This window comes from Vicugna pacos, chromosome 22 (assembly GCF_048564905.1).
Source record: "Vicugna pacos chromosome 22, VicPac4, whole genome shotgun sequence".
NCBI classification, from domain to species: Eukaryota; Metazoa; Chordata; class Mammalia; order Artiodactyla; family Camelidae; genus Vicugna; species Vicugna pacos.
Genome location: NC_133008.1, coordinates 12,908,288 through 12,933,443, shown reverse-complemented (window position 1 = coordinate 12,933,443; position 25,156 = coordinate 12,908,288). Strand labels below are relative to the sequence as shown.

Sequence of the window (25,156 nt, the reverse complement as noted above, 5' to 3'; positions counted from 1 at the left end):
GGTCAGCGAAGTAGTGAGCACAGTGCGTCACAGAAGGTGAGGTGGCTTTAGCAGCTCGGGGTAGCGCTGGCCTCGCTGCTGTCTGTTGTCCCATCTCAGGGCAGGTCCCTTCCTTTTCTGTTGCTCCCTCTGCATAGTGACTGTGAGTCCTTGGTGGTCTCTGTGCCTTCAAGCTGTGGCCTCTGATTCCATCCCTCTGGGACCCAGAGCCATCACAAGCATGGCCACTGGAATCCCAAGCGATTTCTCTGGGTGGCTCCTGTGGGAAGTTGTCAGTTGTAGATGATGAAAGAAATTCCCAACAGTGACAGAGAAGAACGTGGATCGTCTGCTGGGGTAAATAATAACTAATAGTAGCTAACGTTGGCCTCACCTTGCTCTGTGCCAGGCACCTTGCTGTGCCCTTTTCCCATGTTTATGTTATTAACCTCCTCCCAGCCCTAGAGGACAGACCCTATTACAGTTCCCATTTTGCAGATAAAGAAACTGAGGCTCCAAGGAGAGAAGGGTCTTGCCCAAGGTTGCACAGCTTGCACATAGCAGTGCCTGGTTCTGACTGATCCCAGAGCCTGAGGTCTTAACCACCACACTAGCCTCCTCCCCTTCTGGCCTCACCTGGAGGGAAAACAGCCAAAACAGGGCATGTGGAGGTTGGAGAGTGGCATCCAGGGATAGACGAAGCACCTCATTAGCCATACAAAACAACCGAGCCATCTGCGGGCCTTGAGCAAAATGCTTTTAGCCCCATCTCAAACCACCCCTGGATCTGATTCTGTTTAATCTGACGCTGCAAAAGCCTGAATATGAAATGATTGGGGGCAGCAGGCCAATTAGCAAATTCATTAATAGGATTAAACATCTCTCCTCTGCTCTAATCATTTATATGAACTAAATTCTTCTCCCTTTGTTACAGCCCTCACTGTCTGTCAGTGAAGAATAGAGCATTTAAATACCTCCAAGGCTGTTAGAATTTCGAACCATCAGAATCAGGCACCAGAATCAGTCAGTGTGTTCACAGGGTTGAGAGAGGCAGGAAGAGGCCAGTCAGTGGGTGGATGAGTGGTCATCCTTGCAGAGGACACACATGCAGGAACTTGCTGGTGCATTTGCCTTCTGTTTTCTCATTACTTCCCTTCCCATCCTTAGCCACACGTTGGCCTAAATCTATATTACACACATGTAAGTGGTACTGCAGGTGTGGACGTGTACTCTTGGTTAGACAGACCTGGATCCAAAGCCTGGCTGTGCAGCTTATTAGCTACTTGACCTCAGGCAGGTGCCTTCTCCACTGTGAACTTCTGTTTCCACATCCAGAGAATTAGGACATTGATAGTAATGACCTCCAAGGTCGTTATGAGAATTAAATACAATAATATATGTAAGATACAATGGTCAGAACATCGCAAGGGGGCATTAGAGGCAGGTTATTGCTGCCTGGAACCATGCCACTCAAAGTGTGGTCCTCACACCAACAGCATCTGTATCATCTGGGAGCCTATTACAAATGCAGAGAGTCTCAGGCCCCTACTGAATCTTGCATTTTAACAAAATTTCCTGGTGACTTGGATGCCCACTGAAGTTAGAGGATCATTGACTTAGAGTACAGAGTATAGTGTGTATGTGTGTATATACACATATATGTAATTATAAGAGTATACGTCCAACTGGAAGGGACCTTTCAAGCCTTCTGGTTTGAGTATCATTTTTGGATAACCAGACAAGTCCAGAGAAGGCAAGAAGTTTGCCCACGGTCACACAGCCTGAGTATCAGACCTGGGATCTGAACTCTAGGCTTTCCCAGCATTGTATGTTCTTATGTGAGTTGCTAGGAAGTTCTGTTCCACCAGATTAGCATTTCTGGAATTAATCTTTTTTTTCTTTTTTTTTCCGTAAATGAAAAAAAAAAAAGGTATGCCCATTAAGTTTTAATTTGCTAATTTTAACTATTATTCTAGCCAAGTGAGATCCTGAATCGTGATTCCACCAGCCATCACCTTAGCTGTACCTCCAAGTTCTAGGCTACCTGAAGGTATGGCAGGGCATTCTAGCTCTTCATCTAAATTGCTTCTAAGACCATAGGCCAGGACAGGGTGCAGGGCAGAGCTGTGTGAACTAGCCACCTCCCCGAGGGATTTCAGTGGCAATGCTCAGGAAGGCAGACCAGGCTGGCCGCCTGGGTTATGTGCAGAAGCCTTGTGTGGGGTTTGAAGCCAGCAGATTTGACAGAAGTTAGTAGGTGTGGACAAAGGAAGGGCCTGAAGCATGCAAGTCAAATACCTTTTCCAGGGCGCCTAGTAGGACGTCTCTGCTGGGAAAAATGAACAATCCTAGTTATTATAGAAAGCTACCTGCACTAAGCAATTAACCAGGACTCATCCAGGGTGAACAGGCTTGTTTAGGGTAGAAATGGGAGCGCTGGGGAATGTTGCTTGAAGAGGAGGAGGAATTCTGACTTTTGAGGGCCTGCTGTGTCCCAGAGCCTTCTGCATACTGAGTCTTCTTTCATTTCTGTAGTAGTCCTGTGACAGTTGTAATGTTGTCCTCATTTTGCAGATTGGGAAACTGAGGCTCAGTGAGGTTCCAGGGATTAAAGAGCCAGGATTTGAAGCACGTCCGATTCTGAGGCACCTCTTCCAGCCTGAGGGCACGTACAGGACAAGCAGGCTTCTGATCCCCAAGAAAAGGTTGAGCTTCTGAGCTCCCAAGAACGGGAAATGACAGCTGCCAGCCTCCTCACCCATCCAACCCCCGGCCCAGAGGGAGAGGAGGGGTCTGCTGGCGGCCGAGGGAGGGTTCTGGAGGCCACGCTGTGCCCACCTGCCCTTGGGAAACCTCTGCATTAGCATCTGTGTGGCAGAGGCTGCACTTTCTCTCCATCCCTGGGACTCACCCTTGTAAGACTCTCCTAGGCGGTCAGATGGTCAAATCGCACACTCAGCAGGATCTCTTATCAGAGAAAGGCTCCTTTCTGCTCACTTCCTTCCCCTTCTCCTTTGCATGTGCCGACACTGGGCTGGATTAGGACTCTAAGCCTTAAAGGCACCGAGGCTAAAAGATTGTGTCCTCAACACCAACCAGCCCCACCAATTGCTACTTAGACAATTCAAAACAGAAACAGTAAGATAAGTCTAAGAAAATCAAATGAAATTCAGATTTTTCCCATGATGACTTCTTTGATAATTTTCTTGAAATATAATATACTTTCAAAACATGTTTTATCAAAAATTTTTGATGCCTCCACTTTTTTGGTACTTTAAGCATCTCTTGAAATGTGCCTGTTGGATGTTTCAGCATCAGAGTTGGAGACAGACAGAAAAAAGGGAAAACTCATCTGTACTGAGCACCTGCTATGTGCCAGGCACTGTGCAAGGTGTTGACAAATATAACAATAACACAGTTAATATTATAAAAGCTTTTACAAGAAGAAGAATAGTAAAAAGAAATAACATTTGTGTGACAGTTTGTATCAATGACTACTCCAAGTACTTTTGGTACATTAAACTAGTTTAGTTCTCACAACAACCCTATGAGGTATGTACTATGACTATCCCCATCTAACAAATGAAGTCTCCTACTATGAGAAGAAGGCATTCATCTGCCCATTTAACAGATGAGGAAACTAGTCTTGGGAGGAAGTGACTTGTCTAAGTCCCTCCGGATGGCTGGTAGAAGAACCATGATTCATACCATCTCGGACTGACTCCAAATGCAGCCCCACTCATTTCCTGGAAGCACTCTGCTATTTGATATGTCCCCAGAGTGCATGATAAGGATGGGTGGGAAGGCCTGGGACTAAAGGTTGAGTATCGAATCCTGCTCTGACTTTCTTGGGGCGCTCTTCACTCCCTATAGTATCTGCTCTCGCCTTGTGCTACTATCCTGGCTCTTCCTCACCTTCCAGAGCGACCACTCTGTGTCTTGGTCCACATCGTGTAGCTTGTCCGGGAGCCAATTCAGGCTCCCATCTGCCTTCCCCTGAAGGAGGAGCTGCCAGAGGGAGATGAGAGTGATGTAGGACACTGTCTTTGCCCTCAAGGAGCTTCACGCTGGTGATAATAATAATAATATTAACACAAATCTATAGAGCTCCGACTTTGTGCCAGTCACTTCAGCATCTTGGTTTTTATACAAACCTTACAGCATCATGAGGAAGTTAACACCATTACTGACCCTTTGCAGGTAAGGAAACTGAGGGCGTAAAGAAGGAAATGTTCAATGCCTCATCTCTCATTTGACCAACCCAGGATTTGAACCCAGATGGTTTGACTCCAGCGCCGACACGCGTAGTCACCAGTCTAGACGGTATCGGGGTATCTAACTGTACTAAACTGCAGATTGTGTTACACTGCGGGGCTTCCGAGGAGGGGAAGAGCATCTCTTCCCGAGGGGCAGGGCTGGGGAATCAGAGACGAAGGCTGAAAGAGGTGGAGTTCGAGGCTGATAACAGAGCGAGGGCTTGGCCAATGCAGGAATGTAGGTGGTGAAGCTCTAGCCAGAAGGAATCTCATGAGCGACATCAGTGAAGTAGACAAGAATGGAGAAACACAGCACACATTTGTGACTTGGAAGATGTCAATAGAAAGTCTGTCATCAGAAATGGGAGGGAAGAGAATGGAAGCTGAATTGGAGTCAGGCTGTCCAGTTCCGGGAGGTGGGAGAAAGGGTCCTGGAAGGTAGTAGAGACAAGAATGAACAAAGGACAAAGTAAATGGGGATTGGGACTGTCCCCTCTCACCCCTCCCTGTCTGCCCTAAAGTCTCCCAGTGATCACTTGCTCCCACATCCACTCCCTGCTCCCTCCCAGTGCTTTCACTGTTTGTCCTGCATGATTTAGCAACTGATTGCCTTGAATTGCTCTGTAATCGTTCCCTGTAAACATGCCCTGACTCTCCAGTAAGAGTACACTTTCCTCAACGACTGGGACCTTTATTCCTGTCCTTCTGAGCTCCACCGAGAAGCTCAACACCGTTCTGAGCCCACGGTTGATACTCGGTGACTTGGATTGACGTTTCACAGAGATGCACGAGGACTTGAGATTCCCTAAATGGGATTAACGTAGCAAAGAAACTTGGGCACAGCTCTGACTCCTCCCCCATATGCAGCATATCCACATGATCTGAACATCAAAGATTGTGGTTTAGTGCAAAAACAGAGCATTGGGGGCCATTCCATCACTGCTTACTTAGAGCTGATGGAGATAAAAAAAGGTGTGAGGTGTTGGGTAGAATAGAACCAAAGGCCAGTTCTAACTTGCCCCTTAGGAGCTGTGTGGTTTAAGAAAAAATTTAACCCTTCTCTGCATGTCAGTTTCTTCATTGATTAAATAATAACAATCATGATATCAACTCATTGGATTTCCATGAGGGTTAAATGAGACAATGTGCACGTAGGCATTTAGTAAACTGTAAGGCAGTACCTAAATGGTGCGTATCAATACGTCAATGTGATAATACCTTAGTGGTAGTGACGGTCTTGATGATGGTGGTGGTGATGACGCTCGTGATGGCAGTGGCGATGTTGGTGGTGTTGGTCGCGGTGATGATGATGGTGATAAGGAGGATGCTGTTAGTGGTGCTGATAACTATGGGACGGACAATGCTGGTGATGGTGGAAGTGTTGGGGACTGATGATAACAGTGGTATTAATGGCAGTACGGTGGTGATAGGTGGTGTTTATGGTGATGATGAAGCATGATGATGTTAATAGTGATGATAACAGTCGTGGCCGTGATGGGAGTGATGGGAGTGCTATGGTGGCAGTGCAGTGAGGGGTGGCATTAGTGGTGGATGGTGATAATAGCAGAGGTGGTGCTGGTGCTGGTGGTGGGGAGATATAGCGGTGTTAGTAGTAGTGTTGGTGGAGGATGATGATGGTAGTGGTGGCTGTCATGGTGGTGATGGTGGTAGTGGCACAGGTGGATTCAAGGCCATAATTCCCTTTGTCTAGTCTGTCTTCTTTGACCAGGCTGCGCAGAAGGATTTCCCACTCCCAGAATTTGAAGTCCCCCAGTTGTATCTGTCAACGGTAGGAAAGAATAAGACAAATCAGCCCATGCCTCTGGATTTCCACTCTTACTCATGGTTGGTACTTTCAGAATCATTTTCATATAAGCTGCCTTCTTGACACTTGTATTCCCAGCATGTAGTGCAGGGCCGTGCCTGGTACACAGTCAGTCATCAATAAATATTTGTGGGAAGAAACAGTAAAACTGCAGAAGGAAACAGGCTGTGCTCTCAGGTGAACTCATCAGTGAACTGTCCCACCTCCCGAGGTGTGCGGGCTCTCCAGGCAGCTCCCCAGCACATTGGGGTGCTCCTGCTCTCACGCCAGGGGTCGCCAGGCAGCTCCCCAGCACATCGGGGTGCTCCTGCTCTCACGCCAGGGGTCGCCAGGCAGCTCCCCAGCTGCATGACATTGGGGTGCTCCTGTTCTCACGCCAGGGGTCGCCAGGCAGCTCCCCAGCTGCATGACATTGGGGTGCTCCTGCTCTCACGCCAGGGGTCGCCAGGCAGCTCCCCAGCACATCGGGGTGCTCCTGCTCTCATGCCAGGGGTTGCCAGGCAGCTCCCCAGCTGCATAACATTGGGGTGCTCCTGCTCTCACGCCAGGGCTCTCCAGGCAGCTCCCCAGCACATCGGGGTGCTCCTGCTCTCACGCCAGGGGTCACCAGGCAGCTCCCCAGCACATTGGGGTGCTCCTGCTCTCACGCCAGAGACGGGGTGGCGGCTGCAGCAGCCCTTCTTAGCTGGCACGCTGGGAAGCCTGCCCAGGAGCCCCCTGGATGTCCGCCTGGCCCAGCCGTGTTCTGCCCTGATTCTGCACTGCCGGCGTACAAGCAGCAGCGGAGAAAACGGCGCCTCCCGTCTGCTGCTTCTGGCACATCCGTGCCTCCTCCCCAGTGCCCTTCCTTGTGCAGAAAGAATGAGAGGCTGGTCCCACATCTGGAAACATTCTTCGCAACCATCCCTCCCCTTCATCCTTGGAGGGATTACAAAGTGGCTTTAAGTCCAGTCCCTCCACAGCCCACCTTTCACCCTGGGCAGGTAAGTCACGTGGAGGGCCTCTGTTCATCTTGCAAAAGGAATCATCCCGTGCCGACCTTGCAGGGTTCTCGTAGCTTTTACGTATGTGGCACATAGTAAGGGCTCAGTAAATGGCAGTAGTTCTTAACATTGGTAGCATTTATTATTTCTATCCCTAATGCAGAGACTAATATAATAGGTGGTGAATTATAATAGACCAGAGATTTTGTGTGTCCGTCTTTGGTGGAACATATATGGCTTGAATTCACCTTAAATCTCCTGGTCTTGGAACTCTGAGCCTGAGGGGGTCCCCTGAACGGATCACATGTTGTTGATGGGGTTGTTTAGGAAAATGGAGGTGACCTGTAGGCATTTGGGTCCAGGTGCTATTCTGTCAAATAAGAAATTAGATTTGGAGACTTAGCCTTAGATTTAAATCCCAGGCTTGTCTCTCATTGGCTATATGATTCTAAGTGCAGTTACTGTGTGAACCTTTGTTCCTCCGTATGTCCAGTGAGGTTAATAATACCAGCCACATCAGTTCCCTGGAAAAGTATGGAAAATCAAGTGTAAATGGAGTAAGGAATGGGGATTTGTCTCCCAGGCAGCTCAGGATGGGAGGCAATGGAAAGACCAAAGTGGTTTGGGGGTTAGAGCTGCCTGCAGCCTTTATCTGTCCTGGAGTTGATTTGTTTTTCCCCAAAACCCTGGAACAGAGTCAAGAAGGGGCTGAAGGGAGGGGGAAGGGTAAAAGAGTGTGGAAGAAAATGCAAACGTGTAGAGTGGGGGGAGCAGGCTGCCTGCCTGTAGCAAGCACGCAGTAGAGGGAGAAGAGAGAGGGAGAATTCGTTCGCTGTTGGCATGTTTACTGTTGTGATCATTAATGTTGTTCAAGGGCGTGTACGGGCATCAAGGTAGAAAGGAGAACTCAAGCAAAGACACAGGATGAGCGAGAGGATGGAGGGACGGACAGAAGCTAGGCTGAATCTGTTCGAGGATACAAAGCACCACGTGCAATCTGCAAAGAATGGAAACTGAGACAGGCTGCCGCTCACACCCCCCACCCCCGACTTCTAATCTCAACCAATGACTCCGTATGTCAATCAGGAGCTCTTTAAAGGGTGTTTGGTGTGTGTGCACTTGTGTGGAGAGAGCTAAGGAGTGCTGCCCTGAATGGAACATCAGACACTGGACTGGGCATGTCCCCTAAATGATCTCATTTAATTGTCACACACCCCTTAGAGGTAGGTATTGTTATTATCTCTGTTTTAGAAGTGTGAAGACTGAAGCTCAGAAAGGAGACATGACTTGCCCAAGGTCCCAGGTCACCTGGCTGACGGGTGCATGGACAGTGTTGGTCCCACACGTGTCTGTCACTGAGGTCTCTGTAGGGCCATTGCTCAGGGGCTCTACACCTACTGCCTGTGCTTAGCTCCATTGGACACGGGAGGAAGTTGAGGCTCAGGAAAGCTGCTTCCCACAGTTGCTCAGCCAACTCGACGCAGCAGCAGACGAATCCAGTTCTCCTGGCCGCCAGCCCTGTGATCTCTCCCCGGTGGCTTGCACATCATTGGAGCTGACAACACGAGAGTCTCCCATCCCTTCTCTCCTTCTCTTCCTGCCTTTCTTGGCCTTCTTCCAAAACTTTGGAAGAGCAATAAACCAAACTCAAGAGACGGAGAAAGGCTGTAGGAAGTGCAAACCCAAAACCAATCTGGTTTCACACAGCTTCCATCTGAGCCGCTTGGGAGACAAGCCCTTCCCCCGCCATCATTGCTCTCCTGTCAGTGGGCAGCAGCCAGACTGAAAGACGGACGGATATTGCTCCTCTCAGTCCACACCCCACTGAACGCAGAGGGTGTTCCATGTTATGGTGAAATGCAAAGACTTAGAGGCCAGGCAGTTCTTATCTAGAACTTGGCTCTGCCTTTCTTGAGCTGTGTGATCTTGGGTAAGTCACCTGCTCTCTCTGAACCTCAGATCCTTCCGCCTGTAAAATAGGGCTGGTAGCTCCCTTCAGAGTTACTGTGGGGATTAATTGAAAAGTTGTATATAAAACACCTGCCCTGTAATAGGCACTCACCTGAGGATTAGTAATGGTTTTGGTTGTTGTGGTTTGACTCAATGAGTCCAATAAATCTAGGCTCCTCTGTAGCCACAGTTCCAGTCCTTAGCACAAGGGTGACAGTTCCTAATGTGCTATCATTACCTCATCTATTACCCATGGCAGACGTTGATCATCCATCATAGTATTCTTTCCTTCTGAGCTAGAATGTGACTCAGAATCCTTCTTAACACAGCATTCCAGGCAGTCACTATCAATTGATTACGGTTGGCATGGGAGATAGATGAAATTCATTGGCATTCCAGTTCTGATTAAGTTTGTATTTGCTGCTCCAGGCTGTCTCTCTGCTCTGCCTCCATTCTGGTTTTGTGAGTGCATTTCTGTGTGTGTGTGTGTGTGTGTGTGTGTGTGTGTGTGTGTTTAAACTCCTCTTCCAGGCTGAAAGACCATTCCAGTCATTTGTGTGTTGGTTTCTTTGTATAAATATCTATACTTTCAGAATCCCATGTGCCATGTCATGCCTGTGGCTTAGAATCTGCAAGAAACATCAGGTCGTATCTGGGAAGGAAGGCCAGTGGAAATCAAGTTAGAACTTGGAAAAGCAAATCCACACAAAGCACACACCATCAGCCACCTTTAGGAGTGACACACGAGATGGTAGTTGGATATGAATTCGAAGTCTCAGAAGATTTAACCCTCCATTGTCTGACGATTGTAATCTCAGGGAGGTACACCTAGAATAGAACAATTTAGTCTTTGAGGTAATGCTAGTTGCTGTAACAAATAGACCCCAATATTTCAATGGTTTAACACATAGAAGTTTATTTATCATTAATATAACTATTCAATGTGGGTGTTCCTGGTGGGCAAGGAGCTTTCTTCCACGTAGTCACTCAGGGATCCCTATTCCTTCCATCTTGTCACTCCACCAACCCGAGGGCCACCTTTACATCAAGATGAAGGGGGCAGAGATGGCACAACGCTTCTTAACCACTGTGGTCCAGCCATGACAAATATCACTTATATACAGATTTCACTGGGAAAAGTTTGTCTTATCCCACCCAGATATGGTAGGACGGTGGTGGGGGAAGAGGCAGAAAATGTGGTCTCTGGCTGGCCTAGCGACAAATTTATACCCTTTTTTTTTTAAGAAATTTTTTGAAAAATTGAAATATAATCAGTTTACAGTGTTGTGTCAATTTCTGGTGTACAGCAAACTTTATGCTCTTGTGAAAAACGCAGCCAGGCCTGCCACAGACAGCAGTTCAGACAGATGGGAACCCAGTCAGTTGGGTGGAGTCCTGCCTGGGGAAGGAGTCTGAAGCCAGTTGCTGTTTGGTCATCTTGGGCATGGAGAAGAGCAGCTCACGGACGAGAGGTCAGAAGGCAGGGTCCACACCAAACCTGTCCGGGGAAGTCCTGCCCTGCCCAGGGACATGGCCTGTGTGATCCCGGTGTCAGCTGCCTCCTTCCTGGGAAAGGATGCAGCCAACTGTCGGAGTCTGTTGCCATTAAACATTCTAGTGGCCCAGCCAGCATCCCAGATGACTCTGAGTTCACCAGAAAACTTTATTATTATAACGTAGCAGCTCTGCCTCCAGGGAGAGACCGTGCTGGTCACGACAGCTTCAGCAGTCCTGTTTTGCATGGCAATTCCTTTTCTCAGTGTGGTTTGTATTTTGGTCTCATGATCTGGGCTAATGGGAGTGTTCTGACAGATGGGTTCCCTCTGGGTGTGCCAGCAAAATCAGGTTTCCGAACCTCCAAGGCTGGGGACCAGAGGCTGGGGAATTCGCCAAGGTAAATGCCACCTCGCGAAGTCTCTGGGAAGCAGCCAGCAGCCTTCCCTCGGCACCACTCCTGCCTCATTACAAGGTTTCTCTGGCTGGCCCGTGCATGTGTGGGAGCTACATTCACAGCCCCGTAGGCCTGGGTCTGTTTCCAGTCGCATGTGGGACTCTGGCAGCTTCTGCCTGATCTCTGTATGGGAGGAAACAGGAAGGAGAGGAGGTGAGAAAAAAAAAAAGTTCCGTGTTCAGTTTTCCCTCCAAAGCGCACCTTGTGAGCCTCGTCTGTACGGGGTTTGGAACAAAGGAATCCTGGCGCTTTGATTATCGTGTCTGCGGCTGTTGTTGAAATGAGTCTGACACTCACCAGCGCCTTAGTAGGAATTATAATTACATCAGAAGACCTGAGGCAACTGAAAAAAACTGATTAGCTGCTTGCTCTGAGTTGATAGATTTTTCTCTCCCACCACCCACCCCAGGTCATAAATAGGGCTGTGGGAGATCACGGAAGCTCTCTGGGTGTCAGCAGTCCAAGGTGGGGCTGTGTACATCCAGGAAGCCAAACCCAGTGATACTGACAGGTCCCCCCCTTCAGACTGATGGGTGCCCACCTGCTCCTGCACAGGAGGTGCCCCCTGGGCCAGCCGGGGACTATGCTCTGATTTCGAGCAGAGGAAGGGAGCCGAGCTGTAGCGAGCATCCTCAGAGCAGGCTGATGGTGATTGGATTGTTAGCGATGCTCTGGGAAGCCCTCCCCCAGGAAAGCTGGAGCCTTCTGCCAGGCATAATTATTGCATGGATAATTACACGATTCAGAGCCTGCTGGAGAATCCTGGGCTGGTGCCAGAGCAGAGAGGCAGGGTTTGGGGACTGCGACCGGTTACTGCTACTTGGGGCCGAGTTTGAAAGAACAGGATAATCTATTGGCCTCCTAAGTATCCCAGCTGGCAGGGCCAGGACTCGGCAGATGTCAGCCGATGGAGGTGGGAAGTGGATGCGTTCGCTCTTCCTCTGCCCACCCTCGTCAAGGAGGGATCCCCAGAGTTCTAACCTAAGCCCTTTTGTGTTCTTCCTCCATACACCTCCTCCCTGCGAGGGCCCATCTCCTCCCACTAGCACCTATGTGCTATGGACGCCAAGTACTCCAGCACCCACGGCACCGTCTGAGCTTCTCCAAGCACATGCTGGGCATCTCCGAACGGATGTCTCCTGCCACTTCTCCTGCCCCAAGATGAGTTCTGCTCTTCTTACCCCAGTCTGCTGCTCAGCCATATTCTCTTCTCGGCCAGCAGCACTCCATCGTCCCAGACCAAGCCCCCAGCCAGAAACCCAGGAGTCCTTCTAACCTTCTTCTCCCCCAACATCTGCAGGTCATCTGAGGCCAAGTCACGTCAGTTCTACAGCAGGTGTGTCTCTTGCATTCTGCCTGTCCTCCCTTCCCACCTTGCATGGCCCGGGGTCGTCTCTGGCTTTCTTGTAGTGGCCTCCTCACTGGCCTCTGTACCTCCATCCTCAGTAACTTGAGACCATCCTCCCCACTACCTCCAGATCCGTCTTTCTTAGGGTAAATCTGGTCACATCTTCCCATGCTCAGCTCCTTCCAGTGGTTTCCCATCAGCCTCAGAGCCAATTTTATCCCTCCACAGTCTGGCCAAGCTCCAGCACTGTATCTCCTGTCATACTCATGACAACCAACCTTGTTGGATGCCACTGTGCCCTTTCCTTAGTTGCTCAAACTTGGCCTTGCCATGCCTGAAAATGTAAGTGAGGAATGAACGATGGAAGGCTGAATGCTCCAGGCACTGAAACCGTATTAGGGTTTCAACCTTGGCTCCATCACCTGCTGAGTGACCGTGGGCAAGTCACTTGAACCCGCCGCTCTGTTCTTCTTTCTGCGTGTCTACAACTTAGAAATAACAAAAGAACCTATCCCATGGGGTTGTTGGGAGGATTCAATAAAATGATTCACGTGAAGCACTCAGAACTTAATCAGTGCACAGTAGCTATTTTATCAAGTGTTTGCCGCAGGTCCCAAGGTGGATACTCACAAAAGAGAAAATCAAAAAAAAAAAAAAAAGATTTGAGCTAGTCCACTTCTTCATTTTACAGAGGCAGAAACTGAGGTCCTGAGAGGGGAAGGGCCTTACCTCCGGCCACCCCAGGAGTCTGACTCCTGAACCCCAACCTGGAGCTCTCTGCCGCGTCCCAGCCCCTCCTAGTGTGGAACCGGACAGCTCCCTCTGGAAGGTCAAGTGCTCTGAGCTCCCCAAGGGCTCACCGGGCGTGACAGAGCTCTCTCTTCTATAAAACCCCTGCTTCTGACAAGTGGGTTGGGGCAAGGGAGTGAAAACGTGCAACTTGGTCTAGTTCCAGATTGAAGGAATGAGGGGACGTCTGATGGCAGCTGCAGTTAGTGGGGAGTTTCTGTCCAAGGCCTGGGGAGCTTTGTCTGATACATTATAGTCTTAGTGAGACCCTGGGCTCAGACTGAGGTGCCCCAAGTACTGGGTTCTCACTGTGCACCCAGGACAGGTGGGAAGAGCCCACGCCTGAGCAACCAGGCCAGCCTGGGCTTGGGAAGCCGCTGCCTCCGCGGGCAGGTCCCTGTCTCTGGTCTCTGAATGGCTGAGCCCGCACACTGCAAATGCCTGGGTCCTAACCTGGCTCCAGCCCTTACCAGACAGATGACCTTGGGCAAGTAACTTAACTTCCCTTGGCCTCAGTTTGCTCTCCTGTGAAATGGGGGAATCAAAATCCCCCATAGGAGTACTGTGAGAATAAAGGAAGTAATCTGTGTAAAAGTCCCTAGCTAGTGCCTGGGACTCAACACAGCCTGACCAGGGACTAACCAAGCACTCCATTGTCTGAAGTGCACCCATCTCTGCACACCAGCAACCTGCACTCCTTTTCTGGAATGCGGGGGAAGGAAGACCTCCATAAAAACCCAACATAGATCTTTGCAGATTGGCAGTTTTTCCTTGAGTTAATTCGGGAGCCTTGACCTTTCTTGCCATGTGTCTCTGACTCAGACTACTGTGTCGCAATGCCAGCCAAACATGGTGACAAGCCCCTTTCCTAGGCAACTGAGCAGAGGCAGGAGTGCTCTGGAAGCTTCTCCTGGGGGGAGAGGGGTGGGTGGGTGGGGCGAGCCATCTGACTCCCCTGGGTCTGCCTGGGTGAAGGGAGTAATTCCTGTAATCGTGGCTCTGCCGTCCCCCTCAGCAAGGGGCGAGGGTTAGTTGACAGTGAGCTGGCAGTACCTCCCCTCTGCATCCCTTGCTCAGAAGCCTCACCCCTGCACAGCCTCACCCCTGCCAGTCACCAGGGAAACAGTGCCACCACTGGGAATGCCAGAGTCGACCAGGCTGCTCTCCTGGGGCCACTCATCTCCACGCTCCGTGCAATTCCATCTCACAATCAGCCTTGGAATTTCTCCCAGGCACCAGGGCCCGGCTCAGCCCTGCTGAGTCTGCAGTTACTGGCTCCTGCTGTCTGCCCAGATCGCCAGGCTCTTTCACGTACAGCTGGGTTCCTCCACCTTCTGGCTGTGCAGCCTTGCTAGACTCATGTCACATTTCTGGGGACTCAGTTTCCTCATTTGCAAAAGTCAGTTTATGTGCTGTGACTTTGAAGTGGGTGCCAAGTCTGCAGTGCTCAGAACAGGGCCTGGCCCGCAGTACACATTCAATAAAATCAACCTCTTTTTGTTGTCATCGACCCTACATGGTACCACATTTCTTCAGATGAAGGGAGATCCATGCAGTCAAAGGACATACTCCGGGGTCGATTTGAACCCAGATCTGTCGGGTTCCAAGTCCTGGGCTTTTCTGCTCTTCCTGGGCTGCAGCAGAGCTGTTACTGGAGAGGTTCATTCATCCTCCTGCATCTCAAATGTGTACTGTACCCAGATCATGCCCCTCTGTAATTAGAGATCTTTCCTTCAGGGCCTTGAAGATTTATTGGAATTGGAGAGTCACCAGTGGAACCCAGATAGTGACATGTGGGAGGGGAAGACTGAGATACTGTCATCCCATTCCCTCAGCCGAGCCTTGCACCCACACCCTTCATCTGACTACCCACTTCCTGTCCTCTGGGGCTTGGAATGGGGGTCACCTCCTCCGGGAAGCCTTCCCTTGTCTCTCCTCCATCCCAAAGCTGGCTAGGTGACCCTTCCTCACGCTTCAGGACACTATTGCTCACCAAAAGCCCAGCATGAAACTCTAGACTATGAAGCTTTAAGGTCTGAAAATAAGATGTCTTCAACTGACAGTGCCTGACATATGGCAGGAGGTAAATAAAGCTATGTATTGCTTATATGTATGTCAATATTCTGCCCACTACGAAGGAGGTTTGAAGCCACTGAATGAATGAATGTTTGCAGAGCTGAACTAGACTGAGGCAGGGATGCTGGCCCGGGAGAAACTATATGGGCCTGGCATCAGGAAGACCTAGACAGGGAGTCTGATCCTGGCCCTGTGGCTTCTGTAGCCCTTTGGAAACGTCACCTTCCTCCTAGCCCCCCAGTGAGCTCCTAACCTGTAAAATGGGGCTGTGAGTGTACTGAGGGACCCAGTGTGAGGCCACACGCCAAGGCCAGCAGCTCAGGACAGAGGCAAAACCAGGCAGATGAGTTTGACTTTCAACCATTCAGGATTGATGTGAAGACCCACGGCAGGTGGTCACTAGTTATTTTGTGAAGCTACGGACATGAAGGGTGCTCCTTGGAGACCTGGAGGTATGAGAGGGTCATTGAGCTGGAGGTTGGCACACGTGCTTATACACGCCCACCCCCAGCACACACATCTTAGGACAACTGCATTTTCCTCCATCTGTCCTTGGATTCTCAGTAATAGCAAATGTATTAAATAAATAACTAACTAAATAAAACAAAACACCTTTGTTTTGAGAGTAGTGATGTAATCTAATGCCACGTAGTATTTGTTTTGGGGGCAGAGTTTAACAGTTTCAGAAATGATTATCGCCCCGTGTTTACAGAAACACAGCAGTTCTACAGGGGCCGTTTTATTTTTGTTATCCATCACCACACGTATCGGGGAGACAGCATGCTGCGGTGGTATTTGTGAGCTGGAGGATTTGGGAAGGCTTCCCAAGCTTTCCTTGGAGCTTCAAGGATTGACTGTAGTAGGAGCTCAGAGAATTCTGCCTGGGGGCCTGCCCTGGGGGAAGCTGCATCTCAGCAGCCAGTCTCACCCAGGCTGCTCTGGCTCAGCTTCCCAGCCACTCTGGACCCAGAGGCTGCAGTGGCTCCCTGGCCCCAGCTCCACCGTCACCTCTCCTGGCACCCTGCCCTGGTCAGTGGGCCCTTTTTTCAGAAGTGAGCTGAAGGTGGCCTCTGGGTCCCTGGATAGCTGTTTTGAAGGACTATTAGACCCTCCCAACATCATATGGGCTCATGCAAAGAACTGCAGACCAGACTTCAATTCTGCCATGGTATTTGCTGGCTGAATTTACCTTCCTTATCTGTAGAGCGGGCCCTCCTGCATGGCTGGCACGAGGAATAGATGAGAAGTGTTATGTCTAGTGCCTGGGGCCCAGCAGGAGCTCCGGAGAACTTAGGTCATCTCCCTAAGGTGTTTGGAAGGTGGTTGGAAACAAAAGCCCAAGAGTGTAATGTTACTACTGATGGGCAAGTGTCAGACTTATTTGAGAGGAGAGACCTTTGTGGGATGTCAGAGTAAAGGGGACCCATTACCCTCCACTCCCCTTTGTCTGCTTAGAGGCAAAAAATCTGGGACCCAGTCTGGGACCTCAAGAAGTCACAGAGCCATGGGCGCCCAGGCAGAGAAATCCAAGGGTCTAAAAGGACTTTAGGCCATTTTTCATTTGGGAAGGAAGAGGCTTTGCTCAGGGATTTGTGCTGAGACCGCCTCTGAGTGCCCGGGGAAATGTCATTCCAGCCAAGGTGATGCTCTGAATTTGAGAGCGGAGCCCACTGGCCTCCCTTTAAGTATTCAACAAAGCTGGCAGTCTTATTGAATAGGAGACAACTGTTAGCCTCAAAGATGGGTCCACAGCCCGTTTGCAGAGTGAAGGGTACATGGTATTCCATCTGCGTCGGTCAGGTCCTTTTCAGTTTCAAGCAATGGAAAGTCAACTCTTACCCTTTAAGAAAATAAGAAGACTCATTGGGTAGGATGACCATCAGTCACACGTGAATCTAAGTACTCAAAGAAAATGTCAACAGGAGTCTGTGGATTTCCATTTTTCAGGTCTGCTCTCCTTTCTTGTGGCTTTGTTCTCAGGAGAGCTCTAGCCTTGGGGTGTCGTGTGTAGCCACCAGCAGCCCCAGATCTACACCCTGCCAGCTCAGCAGCCTCAGTGGCAAAGGACTTCTCAGTAGTTCTAGGAAAATCCCAGGGCTGGCTCTCATTGGCCTGGACTGTCCACACACTGTGTTCTGATTGGCCAGGATCTGGGAGGAGAGAGAATTCTGCCTTAACAACCAAACAGACTGTGTCTGAGGGAGGAATGGGAAAACCCAGGAGCTCATCCTTGAAGAAAGGGAACGGCTGCTGGGCTGACAGAGACGATAAATGTTGCTGCCTTGTTAAAGGATACAAGGTTTCTGGCAAGGACTAATCTCACACCAGGGCACTACTCACCCAGACCGCCACGCTGAGTCATCATACGTCGTCCTCACTTGCATTTGCCGGGTTCCTGCTTCAGGTTAGGCACTATGCTCACTGTTGAGCATGCATCTTCTTGTGAGCCTCTGAGATCAGTTCTGTAATCATTATTCCCATTTGACAGTTGGCAAACCACAGACTTACAAGGGTGGGATAACAAAGTTGCCCAGGCTTAGAGCTTATAAATGGCGGAGTTGGGATTTGAACCCACATGAGACAGTCTGACTCCAGAAAGTAGACTCATAGTCACCAGGTCATAGAGCTTTCCCACAGAAGTGCCTTGCAGCTCTCCCCTTCTATGCCTTTGTTCCTGTTAGTTTCTAGAATTTCCCTGCCCTTCTTCTCACTCCTTACTCCCTTGCCAAACCCATCCTTGAATGTTGTCTCCTCTGAATAGTTTTCTTGGGGATGAACGCTGAGAGCCCCTTCCTGTGCCACCGTGGTCACCAGCCCACTGCAGAACGCTGCAGGTGCATTTATTTCTCCCGGGTGGCCAACTCTTGATGAGCAGGGACTGCATCCCTCATTTACCATTCCAGCACCTGGCACAGTGCCTGGCACATATAGGTGCTCGTTACTCATGAGATATTTGTTGACTGTTTAGATGGCAACATAAATAAAATCGAAGTATAGGTTGCCAGGGCCCCGGGGTAGGATGATCATTGGTGGTGATGATCTCAACTAACTGATGGGTTTTACATCAATGGTAGCCAGTGTGTCAGGTGCTACATTAGAGCTTTGGAAACTGCTCCACTTAATCCTCCCAACCACGCTGCTGATACGACCCTTCTCATTTTGTAGGTGAGGAAACTGGGGCTCAAGTTGAGGAAATGACCAAAGAAGAGCATATCACGTAGCTGGGTTTCAAGGACAACGGTGGGGCTGCCTGACCTCTCACACCCTTCTGACTGTCATACCGAGGGAGCTGCCCCAGGATTGTCCCCTCAGCAGTGTGTGGCTTCCCAGGGTCTATTGAACACTTTGTCTATGTTTGGAAAATTCCTGACGTTAGAAATTCTCCCTCCTCAAGACGGGAACTCACACTCAGACTTCCCACTGCCCCTGCCTTTAGGGCTAAGATAGCAGAGGGACCCATGGGAGGCTTTATCTGAAAGAGGTCCACCTCAGGAAGTAGATGAAATATGGAATCCATTTTTGGTGAGGGCAGCAGTGGAGGCAGACCGCTTTCTGGAGGCAGTAGTGTAGACATTTTGGTGTCTCTTTCCTAGGGTGGCCATGGCATTTTTGTTGAGCAAGGGAAATAGTGGGTGAGGTCTTTCCTGGAGAGGGCTTGGACAGTGGTCCAGATAGAGTGGCTTCCAAACCTAACATCTTGACCCTCTTAGAGAGTCTCTGAATACCCAAATAGCTTCTAATAAAGTCTTTCTCTACATAGGCCAACCAGAGTGGACACTGTAGTTTGCAACCAAGAGCCTTGCCTGATGCATGCATCCTCATACGGCAGAGCGTGTGGGTTTTAGGCTCGACCCTGTATGAAGGCAGTGTGAGCTCTGGAGTATCAGTCGAATCAGTTGAGGATGTGGCAGCATCTGTAGGAAATTAAAGAGGGGAATTGTTAACGCTGACCAGTCTTTGGAAGCTTTTGCCTTATACTTTAGTGCTTTCAAACTTTTGTGCACCCAAATCACCCGGAGGTGTTGTTAAGTGCAAATTCCGATTCGGAAGATCTGGGCTAGAGCTTGGGATCCTGTGTTCCCAACACCTTGTTCCCCGAGTCTGAGGACCACCAGTGAGGTGAGGAGGTGTGTGTGGCCAAAGGCAAAATGTTGCACATTACGTAAATGCCTAATTCAGTTTCATGAAATAATGAGATCAAATCCTCCCTGTCTTTGGTAATATCAGTTCTATGGCACCGGGAGCTTCAAATCTCATAATTAGCATGCTTTGTTATGCCGCTCCTGCTTCTAATGAGGACATTTTAATAATTTGCTTTGTTGAAGAAACAGGATTGGCTCCTTTACCCCACAGTGCAGCACGATAGGAATGTGGTTTGCTATTTTTACCTGTAGCTCAGCCCAGGGCAGGCCGACAATGCGTGAGACACTGCAGGAACCTCAGTCCCCCAACCCAAGGGAACAGGCCCTTGAAACAGCCAGCATGGCTGAAATCTTCAGTTCCTGACCCCTTCCCCCCTTTTTCCAGACCCAGCTCACACTATTTCCCATGGTCACCTGACCTCTGGCCACTCTCAACTCCCTAAACAGAGCAGGCCGTCTCCCCACCAAGCCTCTGCACAGGCAGTTCCCAAGCCTGGAACGTCTTACCACCGCCATCCTTATACATCTGGCCAACTCCTCCATGACCTTCAAAGCCCAGTTCCTGGGTCACCTCCTCTAGGAAGTCTTCCTTGACCCCCCTCCTTTCCCGTCCTTAGGCTGATCTAAATCCTAGAAATCAGTGCTTCATATTAAAACTTCTTCTTGGCTTATAGCCTACAGTCGACTCAGACCACAGACTTGGGTATGCAAGAAATGTTGCTTTCTTTATTATTTGATAACTGAGCTCAGTTTCAACTTCACGCCTTCATTCTGCCAAATGACAGAAACAAATCTTAGTCAATTTAGGTTCTCCTTCCCCTTCTCTGGATTTGGCTTTTCATGTCAGACAGTTTCACGGGGCGGGGGCATTTGGTCCTCAGTCTTCTGTCAGTGCTGACATCCACTGTGATGTCCTTGACTGACCTTGCTTCAGGCCACAGGTCCATGCTGATCCCCGGGTCATTCTCCTGCACCTCAAGGTGCACCTCAAGGCCTCTTGAGTACAGTTCATGCTCTCTCATTTTCTCTCCCTCCTCCTCTCTCCTGCTCTCTTTCCAGTATTCCTGAGACCCCCTTGGGCACAAGGAGACAGTGGGCTTTCTGGGATAAGGTCCTCTGACGCCACCTCAGGCACATTGTCCAGGACATTCCACGAAGCTGGCTTGGTATCCAGATCACGGGCCACAAGGCGGCGTGGCTGCCCTCTGCTCTCAGACCCGGCCCCTCCTGCCGCCTTAGGGATTCAGCAGGAGGGGAGGGTCACAGTCCGCCTTCAGGTGACCGCCAACAAACACCTAGTCTTCCTTCCCCATGGATTCTCCCCCTCCTCACACCAGCTCAGGCAAATTTTATGTACAGGGCAAGGGAGGGAGTGGTGAGGCAGCGCGCACCAGTGACGCTCCCTCTCTGACCAAGCATGTAGCCTTCCAGATGTGTTGTTTTTTCCAGGCGTCTTTCACAGCTCTGGGCTTCTGGAATTCAAAGAGCCCGAGGAGTCAAAAGCCTTTTCTGTTGCAACTGTAGGTCTTTGCCTGCAGTTGTCAGAGTCTGTTTAGAGACTCAGAAATCAAGCTGTGCCTTCTTTGTTCTCTGCTTTCTGGGGGTGGGCAGCGTGGAACACGCCCTGCCTGCATCCTGAACTGGGGCGGTCCCTGGGTGTTGAGAGTAACAGGAAAGGAGAACACACATTGTCAGAGAGCTCAGAGAGGGGAAAGGCGGCCCCTTGCTCATCTACATTGCCAGAACCAGGCAGAGTGTAACAGCCAGTATCTAGGGGGCGCTTCTGGTGAGCACCCCACTTCTCTCCCCACACTGTCCCACGATCCTATACAGCAGGTACTGTTTGTATCCTGGCTCTTCAGCCAAGGAAACCTATGCAGAAAGGGTTGGGTAGCTTGCCCAAGGCCACGCTGCCAGGGCTTACAGTGCCAGGCAGTGCAAGTCTCCAAGGCCTTACCCACTGGGCCCCGCTGCCTCCCGTGCCCAGCGCTCGGCACAGTGCCTGGGACTCGGCGCTGTAACTTCCCGGTTGTGTGGCGTTGGCTCAGTAGCTCAACACCTCTAAGCCTCACTTTCCTCGCCTTTAGAATGGGGGTAGTACACGAGGGGAAGACGTGGACACTGAGCAACCGGGGTTCAAGCTGTTTGATGAAAAGAGCTACAACTTTGAATCCCAAGACTTGCATGCACAAAAGTTCAGGTTTCATCTTTAGGACTGCAGCTCTTGGGAAGTCACTTTCCCCTCTCCCCGTGCCAGTCTCCCAGTCTACAAAATGGGTACAACCAACATCTCTGATCAACAGTAAATTATAAATGCTGGTTCTCGCAGGGAGCAGGGCAGGAGGGCGATGGGCGAGACCGGGCTGTGGAGGGGTCAGGCCCTCAAGTGTTTTCCCAGGCAGTTGTTTACTCATTGGTTCAATGTCGCCCCAGCCTCACCCTGCAGTCAGTCCCTGCCCCCCAGACACCCCACGCAGGGCTGGCTGCCGGGCCCAGAGGTGATGCCACACGGGGTGTCAGGAGTCAGGCTGTGGCAGCCGCCTCCTGGGCCAGGATGGCTCATTAGAAGCCGAAGCCCCCTCCTGTGTGCAGCGGTCTGTGCCGGCTGCCTCAGTTTCTCAGAGAGTCTGGTGAACGTGTTTCCCCTACAGCAGTGGCTGCTTCATTTGTTTGTTCTCGCGGTTTCCATTTCTCATTAGCTGCTAAATCGTCCCATGGCCGCAGACCCTGATGTCTCCGACTCAGCCAGCGGGGGCTGTGGGGGGCTTCGGGGGCTGCGGTCCCAGTGGCATCCCAGTCCCCCGGGGGAGGTCGGGAGCAGTGGTGCCTGCCAGGCTACGTCCCGGAGGATGCAGATTAGGTCAGCTCAGCTCCTGTCCTCGGAGACGTCAGAAGAGGAGGAAGGGGTGGAAGTTCTCCTTGACCTCTGGCCTCGTAACTCAGTGGAACATGATGCGGTGACCTTGGGTGAGGGGAAGAGGAGACATGAACTTTCTCTAATGTCATTACTTTGAACTGGAGGCCACAAGGAAAGGCTGGCGGCTTTCGTGGGATAGAAAAAGCCAGCCTTGTTATGGCTGCTGAAACAGAATGCCACAGACTGGATGGCTTATAAACAAATATTTACAGTTCTGGAGGCTGGGAAGTCCGAGATCAAGGCTCCAGCAGATTCAGTGTCTGCGAGAGCCCATTTCCTGGTTCCTAAACTTATAAGCATCTTGTCTTTTCACTATGTCCCCAAGTGGCAGAAGGGCCAAGAGAGCCCTCTGGGGCCTCTTTTATCAGGGCACTAATCTTGTTCATGAGGACCACACCCTCATGACCTAATCACGCCCAAAGGTCCCACCGCCTAATGCCATTACACCGGGGTTTAGGTTTCAACATATGAGTTTTTTTTTGAGGGGGGGACACAGACATTCAGACCTTAGTGCCAGGGAACTGGGGACTGTACAGCTCTCTGCTTCCCAGCAACAGCTAGCAGGTGCACAAAGAACACGCTGCACCTATTGGTAAAGGACCAGAGAAAAGATGGGAGGGGGCTGCCTTCAGAGGCCCCCTCCTACTTAGCCACAAACTTTTTGTAAATCCAGCACCCCATACCCCAGTTGTTCCCCTGTGTGAAGGATCACCCTCTGAAAACCTGCAGGAAATGTTAAAATCCCAGCCCCTCCCCGTCCCGGCCCTCACCCCTTGCCTCTTTGAGGTCATTCCCTAAGCAAACGCTCGCCTCCCATGTTTATTCAGGGAGTGGGAATTAATATCACTGTAAATCCACCTCAAATATAATTAAGAAGGTAAATCTACTTTTCAAAGAAATCTGATCGCTCATCTCCAGACCAAATAAACAAAATTTCAAATATCCGAGATCTGCAGCAGCCTCGCGGGGGACTGGGCTCCACTTCTCTCTGCCTGAATACCGTCAGGGGGAAGGCATCATGTGAGGAATTGTCTCCTCCGGCTCCACCAGCGTTGAGATGGAGCTCAATCTTCTCATCTGTGAAATGGCGTTAATAACACCCGTCTTAGATGGTTGTCTGGAGGGTTGGAAATGCCTGCTGAGAGCCCAGCTGAGAATCTCCCCAGAAATATAAAGTCCATCAAGGCAGGATTGTGTTTGTTCCCTGCAGTGTCCCCAGTGCCTCACACACAGTCGGTGCTTAATAAAAAGAAAACCATCAAACTCTGAAACCCAGAGAGCAGCAGTGACTTGCCCAGGCTCATACAGCAAGTCAGAGCAGAGCCCAGATTCAGACTGGGAGCTCCTTCCACTAGCCCAAGGCAGATGTGGTTTGCTGCTTCATTCCACAGATTACCATGGTCTGTATGTCCATGGGCACCACCCTCCTTTTCCTGGACCTCAGTTTTCCCCATCAGTAAAATGGGCATGCTATTTATTAGAGAGAGGGACAGACCTCCACCTTAGTAAACAGGCAGAGCCCTGTCCCACCTTCTCCAAGATCTGACCATTTTCTGTCCGGACTGTGACCCAGAACCTTTTTTCTACCATCATCAAAATCACCCTCTCCTCCTCTAACCTTCTTTTCTCTTCCATCCTCCCCAAGGATGAAATAATAGAAGGCAAATATTTCCCTGCTGCCAGCCCAGTCGCACCAGTCAAGCTAGAGTGAGGGGAGGAAAGGGACCAGAATCTCCCCCTCCCTTGCCCCCTGCCCCTGAGGACACTTTAAGGAAAATGGAGTTTCCTAGGCTGATTCTCTGTGATTTCAGTGTCCCTCACTCCCTCACTGCAGTGCACTGGAGTTAAGATGACCTTGGCAAGCAGCTTTATGTATTAGCTGTCTGGTGCAGAGAACAGAGTCAAAGAAAACCCACTCAGAAGTCTGGAGAGCTACTGAGGCTGGGGTGGGATGGGGTGAGGGAAGGGCAGGAAAGGAGGGAGGCCGGATGGCAGGGAGTGTCCCCAGGGTGTTAGGCAGGATGGATTAAGGAGAGGAGAACTGGTCTGGAAAAATCATTGCTGAGAAGAGATTACACCCAGAGCTTCACCAGGATGCGGCTCCGCAAAGGGAGATGGAGCGACAACCAGCTCTCCCTAGACCCCCACCCTCACAGCCACCTGGGGCACTTTGGGCTGGTGGCTCAGAGACAGAGCAGCTCTGATCTAAACGTAGCTTCCAGAACCGTCTCTCCTTCTCCCAAGGCAGGATTGTGCTGAGTAATGAAAGCAGCCTGGCATTGGGGCCCCCAGGCCTGGCTTCTCCCATCTGGACTCTGCTGTGTCACTTTGGGCAAGACACGTCACCTGTCTGAGCGCATGTTCCCTTGTCTGTAAATAAGGGAAGTAACACCCAGGTCTGGGGACCGATGGGCGGAGCCACGTGGGATAACGGTTAAGAGCATGGACGTGGGAGTCGGGCGGCCCAAGTTCTGTGATTCTGGGCCAGGGATTCAGCACCCATCTGAGCCCCAGTTTCTCCATCAACAAACTCTTGAGTTGGACTGTCTCTGTTTCTGCCTTCTCCTCCCTGTGGGCTGGGAGGCTGACGTAGGAGAAACCTATTGGTGAGGTCCTCCCTGCCTCTGGCTTCTGGCCATTCTAAATGGAGGCACCAGCAGGAGAACAAAGGCAGGAGGAGAGGGGCGTCAAGGTACCTACCCCCAGACTCCTTCCTGTGGGCTTGTACGGGCTGCGCAGGCCCTCAAAAAAGGATCGGGTCTTTCTTAGGCAGCCCTCGCTACCCAGATCTTCCTGTCTTCCCCACATCCTGCCCTGTGCACTGTAAACAGTCCCTTTGTTATGCTGTCCTCGACTTACCTGATTTGAGTGGGCCACTGTGTCCTGCTGAAACTCCGACTGTTGCAGCTGCCCCTCTGGCCCCGGACCCGGCACCATTTC

At 50.6% G+C, this 25,156-nt stretch overlaps 1 protein-coding gene and 1 long non-coding RNA gene across 2 annotated transcripts in view; one reads left to right on the top strand and one right to left on the bottom strand.

The window, feature by feature from the left end:
- The window catches only part of KCNIP1 (potassium voltage-gated channel interacting protein 1), a 316,261-nt gene that overhangs the window by 126,633 nt on the left and 164,472 nt on the right, over positions 1-25,156 (top strand). The window lies entirely within an intron of this gene.
- Positions 4,306-9,260, bottom strand: LOC140688342 (uncharacterized). The gene is made up of 3 exons (XR_012062980.1): positions 9,106-9,260; positions 5,454-6,015; positions 4,306-4,666 (listed from the first exon to the last, which is right to left on the bottom strand). It is a non-coding gene; the product is annotated as an uncharacterized lncRNA (long non-coding RNA).